This window comes from Anomaloglossus baeobatrachus, chromosome 1 (assembly GCF_048569485.1).
Source record: "Anomaloglossus baeobatrachus isolate aAnoBae1 chromosome 1, aAnoBae1.hap1, whole genome shotgun sequence".
NCBI lineage: Eukaryota > Metazoa > Chordata > Amphibia > Anura > Aromobatidae > Anomaloglossus > Anomaloglossus baeobatrachus.
In genome coordinates, this window is record NC_134353.1 from 366,195,961 (window position 1) to 366,203,539 (window position 7,579).

The 7,579-nt window shown below is 46.0% G+C and overlaps 1 long non-coding RNA gene across 1 annotated transcript; it reads left to right on the forward strand.

The window, feature by feature from the left end:
• The first annotated feature begins 254 nt into the window (after nt 1-254).
• On the forward strand, nt 255-1,744 carry LOC142293113 (uncharacterized). Its single transcript, XR_012751124.1, has 2 exons — nt 255-1,352; nt 1,603-1,744. It is a non-coding gene; the product is annotated as an uncharacterized LOC142293113 (long non-coding RNA).
• The last annotated feature ends 5,835 nt before the right edge of the window (nt 1,745-7,579 follow it).

Consider the following 7,579-nt stretch of genomic DNA (forward strand, 5'->3'; position numbering starts at 1 on the left):
CTCTGTGGGCTCTGCTGGGGGCTGGCAGCCCTCTGTGGGCTCTGCTGGGGGCTGGCAGCCCTCTGTGGGCTCTGCTGGGGGCTGGCAGCCCTCTGTGGGCTCTGCTGGGGGCTGGCAGCCCTCTGTGGGCTCTGCTGGGGGCTGGCAGCCCTCTGTGGGCTCTGCTGGGGGCTGGCAGCCCTCTGTGGGCTCCGCTGGGGGCTGGCAGCCCTCTGTGGGCTCCGCTGGGGGCTGGCAGCCCTCTGTGGGCTCCGCTGGGGGCTGGCAGCCCTCTGTGGGCTCCGCTGGGGGCTGGCAGCCCTCTGTGGGCTCCGCTGGGGGCTGGCAGCCCTCTGTGGGCTCCTCGTATATATGCTATGAAGCTGCTGAGGTTAGGAGACCCATGGCCAGACCATGCACTGTCCAGGTGTAGACCAGTTTTCACCGACTGCTGAATGAGCCTTAAAGTGAATCTGTCAGCGGGTTTTTTTTTTCTCCCCCATCTGAGAGCAGCATAATGTAGAGACAGAGATCCTGATTCCAGCGATTTCACTTACTGAGCTGTTTGCTGTCATTGTGATTTAAAATCAATGTTTTCACTGCTGCAGATCTAGCAGTTATACAGAGCTCATGAATATGCTGGACTACCTGTAGCATGCCAAGTAGTCCTGTAGTAATCTTTTGCTGATGAACCTGTGATATCAAAACTACACTGAGCAGCTCAATAAGTGACAATCGCTGGAATCAGGATCTCTTCCCCTACGTTATGCTTCACTTAGATTAGGTGTTAAAAACCTGGTGACAGATTCCCTTTAAAGGGGTTGTCAGGTCTAAATCCACAAGTCTGCATTATCAGAATTTGGTTTCAATTAGGTTAAAAACCTGTATGACACATTTCCTTTTAAAGAAAAAAAAACAGATATACCAAAAATAAATATATACCAAAGAAGTTAGTTTTAAAAAGAAAAAAAAAAGTTAGAATAGAGTAGGGCCCTGCCAAAAGAGTCTACCTTGTCGTGGAGCTAGGCTTACAAAAATCATTTGGCCAAAACTAAATCTGATGGCAGCGTGTGTGATACGGTGTTCAGTGTAAAGGGTTAATGTGTGATTGAGGTTGTAGTGCAGAAGTGAATTTTTTCCAAGAGTGGCAGTGAGACTATGGAAGATTTGTGGGGTGCAGGCGGAGCAGGGGTGAAGGCGGAGCTGGGGTGGAGCCTCAAGGGGGCCCTGAAATTTTGCCAGTATGGGGCCCTGAAATTTCTAGTGGCAACCCTGATCACACATCTTTCTATAGGTCTGAGGATATAAACTTTTTTTTATGTGCTTTAATATCTTAAAGATGCCATGGAGGCCCGGGAGAAGATGATGGAACAGTAAGTAAATGCACAAAGCTACATTAAGAATAATTTTACATGGGATCATCTGTCAGGCTTTCACCCACCTGACAAATCATCCCATGCAGTTGGTCGCAAATTGTGGCTGTGTAATTACACAGTGACCATTAACAATAGTGAATTGGGGGTGGGACCTTTTGTAGCTTCAGTTAGTTGGCTTGTGTAAAGATGCCTTTATAGTATACAGCATTGTGCAATATTTTTTAATTTATTTTTTTTCTCCCCACAGAATGCAAGGTGCAAGTACCATATGTTACGGTCCACTGGAATGATGATGCTAAAATGTTTTTGTTTTGTTTTTTTAAACATTAAAATTTTATTGAAATATAAAGTTTGTTTTCTATAATAAAAAAAGTCAAACTGTTTCAAAATTTTGTCTTGTTAGTTTTAGTACGAGGGGCTGCTGATAAGTCTTTGGCTTTACCCAGAAAGAAATGAAATAGGATGATGAAACTTTACATTTATTCCACATACTCTCCACTGATGACAACACACTTCTTACATCGGTATTCCTGGTTCTGTAAGCCTAGCAAAAAGAAAGATTCCAGTTGTGCCTCATACCAGGCATTCGTAGCAGCCATAGCATCAGAAATGGTGTTAAATTTAGTACCTTGATGTGTTTCTTCAGCTTTAGAAACAGATGATAGTTGGAGGGAGCTAGATTTGGTGAATAAGGTGGGTGGTCAACCAACTGGAAGCCCAGCTCAGCCAGTTTTGCCGTGGTCGCTTGTGCAGTGTGAGCAGAGGCGTTGTCTTACAGGAACAAGATTCCTTTGGACAGCTTGTCGCGCCTTTTGGCCTTCAGTCCTGCTTTCAATTGGTTGAAAAGTTCAATGTAATACCTTATATTAACGGTGGAACCTTTTTGAAGGTAGTCCACTAGCAGCACGCCCTCCTTATCCCAGAACACAGACGCCATCACCTTAGTACAAAAAGAGACAGTGCTGCACAGCTATGATTATGAAGGGAATAAGTCAGAAGGTGAGGGTGCAAGGCCTACCAAGTCAATTGCATATAGAGAAAAAGAAGTAGGCAAGAAGCACTCAGCTCACCAAATAGCTACTAATACAAAAAATAACACAAAATGTATTAGTAGCTATTTGGTGAGCTGAGTGCTTCTTGCCTACTTCTTTTTCTCTATATGTCATCACCTTAGTGGCTGAATTTTGCCCCCCTCAACTTCTTTGGATGAGGAGAACCACTGTGCCTCTGCTCTTTTGACTGCTCCTTGTTTTCAGGGTCATACAAATAAATCCAGGTCTCATCCATAGTGACCAGTCGATCATGGAAGTTCTTATCAGTCCTGAAACGCTGACATATGGACCAGGAAGTTTTCACTCGCATGCTACTCTGTCAAACATTTGGGCACCCACTTTGCAGATGGCTTCCTCATGTCCAAATGTTCATGGATAATGGCACGCACGCACGAAATATTCATAATGTCTGTTATTGCTTTATCTGAAATTCGTGGATTCTCCAGTATGAGGTTGTGCACAGCATCGATGATCTCCGGAACAACAACCACTCTGGCGTCCAGGACATTCCTCACCGTTGCTGCTGAATTGACCCCTTTTATATTTGGCAATCTAGTTCTTAACTGTGGAATATGAAGGGCACTGATGCCCCAAAATCTGCGACATATCACCGTGAATATCCTCCACGGATTTTCCTTGCAGAAAGAAGAATTTGATCACTCCTCTGCTCTCAATTGCTGTGACTATCACCTTAGACGCCGCCATTTTGTTTTCTCGTGTGCATAGAACTCATGCCATAAGCTACATACACAAAATTTTGGGGATAAGATGCTCAGGGGGTACAGGGGATGGGAAAAAAGATCGCCACGCCCACCAATGAAGTTGGTCACCCCTACAAACCAAGTCCTTCTAGCTACTGGGATTTCCCCATCTGTTGTGCAGCCCTCCTCTCACCATGTTTCCCTCCATCCTTGGCCAACAAATCCTGTCATCGTGTATCCTTCCATCATTGTACAGCTAATTTTGTCACTGTATCACTCTATTCCTGTATAACACCTGTCATGTGTATTCCTCTATCCCTGTAAAACACCACCTGTCACCGTGTATAACTCTATCCCCATATAACACCACCTATCATCGTGTTTCCGTTCATCCTTGTACAGCTCCTCCTGCTACCGTGTATCTCTTTCCCTGTATAACACCTCCTGTCACCATGTATCCCTGCGTCACTTATCCTGTTACCATTTATCCCTCTATCCCTGTAAAACACCTCGTCACCATGTATCCCTGCGTCACATCTGTTAAAGTGTATCCCTCCATCCCTGTACAGCACTTCCTGTCGTGTATCTTCCCATCATTGTACAGCTCCTCCTGTCACTATGTATCCTTCTATTCCTGTATAACACCTGTCATCCCTCCATCGCTTCTCCTGTCACCATGTATCCCTCCATGCCTGTACACCTGTCATCATGTATCCTTTTATCCTTGTGCAGCTCCTGTTACCATGTATCTCTCTCCCTGTATAATACCTGTCATCGTGCATCCCTCTATCCCTGTATAACACCTCCTATCACTGTGTTTCCTTCTATCCCTGTATATCACCTCCTGTGACCGTGTATCCCTCCATCCCTGTACAACACATCCTGTGTATCTTTACATTAGCAAGTTTCCAGTGTCTTCTCTTAAAGCACACAGTAGTTTTCTAAATCTGGCTATCAGAACGTTACTTAATGAAGGACATGAGCCGGTTTCCCAGTCTTTTCCCTGAACTTAGCCAGATTAGGAGAACTACTGGGTAACAGAAGAGGACTTACCGAAGCGTTAGCCCGTTTTCCAGTCTCATCTCCGCCATTCCGATGCGTATCTCCACAACTGGCTATCAAAATATACCTGAGATAAAGCCGTTAGCCAGGTTTACCTTTTGACGTCCAAATTCCCGAAGTATATTTCCTAATCTGGCTAACGGTACGCTCTAGACAAGTACATTAGCCGGTTTCACGGTCACTTGTCTGTTTGTAGCAAGTGTATCACGGACACAGACTTGATCGCCCGGAACTGTTTTCGTGCCCCCACCACGGTCTAGGTCCCCCCCGATAGGACGTAAAAGTCTGACCGCCGCCAAAATCTTGCGCCATATAAAAAATAAAATTTACGTTTTGACACCATAAACCACCCGATAAGGGTAAAAACGGGTGGTGCGATGAACGGGTGCGTAACCGCACTCACGTTTTTTAACGTGTTTCCAGAAAGGCAACTGACGCCACATTACTGAGAGACAAGCGTATCCAAACTAGCAGTCTTTCACCTATGCAAACATTTTCTCAACATCTGGCTGTCAGAACGTTACTTACGGAAGGGCATTAGCCAGTTTCCCAGTCTATTCCCTGAACTTACCCACTAGCTCTCCTATTCTGGCTAACGGAAGAGGAGTTGTCCGAGCGTTAGCCAGTTTTCCAGTCTCATCTCCGCCATTCGGATGCGTATCGCCAAAACTGGCTATCAAAATATACCTGAGATAAAGCCGTTAGCCGGGTTTACCTTTTGACGTCCAAATTCCCGAAGTGTATTTCCTAATCTGGCTAACGGTACGCTCTAGACAAGTAAATTAGCCAGTTTCACGGTCACTTGTCTGATTGTAGCAAGTGTATCACGGACACAGACTTGATCGCCTGGAACTGTTTTCGTGCCCGCACCACGGTCTAGGTCCCCCCCGATAGGACGTAAAAGTCTGACCGCCGCCAAAATCTTGCGCCATAAAAAAAATAAAATTTACGTTTTGACACCATAAACCACCCAATAAGGGTAAAAACGGGTGGTGCGATGAACGGGAGCGTAACCGCACTCACGTTTTTTACGTGTTTCCAGAAAGGCAACTGACGCCACATTACTGAGAGACAAGCGTATCCAAACTAGCAGTCTTTCACCTATGCAAACATTTTCTCAACATCTGGCTGTCAGAACGTTACTTACGGAAGGGCATTAGCCAGTTTCCCAGTCTATTCCCTGAACTTACCCACTAGTTCTCTTATTCTGGCTAACGGAAGAGGAGTTGTCCGAGCGTTAGCCAGTTTTCCAGTCTCATCTCCGCCATTCGGATGCGTATCGCCAAAACTGGCTATCAAAATATACCTGAGATAAAGCCGTTAGCCGGGTTTACCTTTTGACGTCTAAATTCCCGAAGTGTATTTCCTAATCTGGCTAACGGTACGCTCTAGACAAGTACATTAGCCGGTTTCACGGTCACTTGTCTGATTGTAGCAAGTGTATCACGGACACAGACTTGATCGCCCGGAACTGTTTCCGTGCCCCCACCACGGTCTAGGTCCCCCCCCCCGATAGGACGTAAAAGTCTTACCGCCGCCAAAATCTTGCGCCATAAAAAAAAAAAATTTACGTTTTGACACCATAAACCACCCAATAAGGGTAAAAACGGGTGCTGCGATGAACGGGTGCGTAACCGCACTCACGTTTTTTAACGTGTTTCCAGAAAGTCAAATGATGTCACATTACTGAGAGACAAGCGTATCCAAACTAGCAGTCTTTCACCTATGCAAACATTTTCTCAACATCTGGCTGTCAGAACGTTACTTACGGAAGGGCATTAGCCAGTTTCCCAGTCCTTTCCCTGAACTTACCCACTAGCTCTCCTATTCTGGCTAACGGAAGAGGAGTTGTCAGAGCGTTAGCCAGTTTTCCAGTCTCATCTCCGCCATTCTGATGCGTATCGCCAAAACTGGCTATCAAAATATACCTGAGATAAAGCCGTTAGCCGGGTTTACCTTTTGACGTCTAAATTCCCGAAGTGTATTTCCTAATCTGGCTAACGGTACGCTCTAGACAAGTAAATTAGCCAGTTTCACGGTCACTTGTCTGATTGTAGCAAGTGTATCACGGACACAGACTTGATCGCCCGGAACTGTTTTCGTGCCCGCACCACGGTCTAGGTCCCCCCCGATAGGACGTAAAAGTCTGACCGCCGCCAAAATCTTGCGCCATAAAAAAAATAAAATTTACGTTTTGACACCATAAACCACCCAATAAGGGTAAAAACGGGTGCTGCGATGAACGGGAGCGTAACCGCACTCACTTTTTTTACGTGTTTCCAGAAAGGCAACTGACGCCACATTACTGAGAGACAAGCGTATCCAAACTAGCAGTCTTTCACCTATGCAAACATTTTCTCAACATCTGGCTGTCAGAACGTTACTTACGGAAGGGCATTAGCCAGTTTCCCAGTCTATTCCCTGAACTTACCCACTAGCTCTCCTATTCTGGCTAACGGAAGAGGAGTTGTCCGAGCGTTAGCCAGTTTTCCAGTCTCATCTCCGCCATTCGGATGCGTATCGCCAAAAACCCGGCTATCAAAATATACCTGAGATAAAGCCGTTAGCCGGGGTTTACCTTTAGACGTCCAAATTCCCGAAGTATATTTCCTAATCTGGCTAACGGTACGCTCTAGACAAGTACATTAGCCGGTTTCACGGTCACTTGTCTGTTTGTAGCAAGTGTATCACGGACACAGACTTGATCGCCCGGAACTGTTTTCGTGCCCCCACCACGGTCTAGGTCCCCCCCGATAGGACGTAAAAGTCTGACCGCCGCCAAAATCTTGCGCCATATAAAAAATAAAATTTACGTTTTGACACCATAAACCACCCGATAAGGGTAAAAACGGGTGCTGCGATGAACGGGTGCGTAACCGCACTCACGTTTTTTAACATGTTTCCAGAAAGGCAACTGACGCCACATTACTGAGAGACAAGCGTATCCAAACTAGCAGTCTTTCACCTATGCAAACATTTTCTCAACATCTGGCTGTCAGAACGTTACTTACGGAAGGGCATTAGCCAGTTTCCCAGTCTATTCCCTGAACTTACCCACTAGCTCTCCTATTCTGGCTAACGGAAGAGGAGTTGTCCGAGCGTTAGCCAGTTTTCCAATCTCATCTCCGCCATTCGGATGCGTATCGCCAAAACTGGCTATCAAAATATACCTGAGATAAAGCCGTTAGCCGGGTTTACCTTTTGACGTCCAAATTCCCGAAGTGTATTTCCTAATCTGGCTAACGGTACGCTCTAGACAAGTAAATTAGCCAGTTTCACGGTCACTTGTCTGATTGTAGCAAGTGTATCACGGACACAGACTTGATCGCCTGGAACTGTTTTCGTGCCCGCACCACGGTCTAGGTCCCCCCCGATAGGACGTAAAAGTCTGACCGCCGCCAAAATCTTG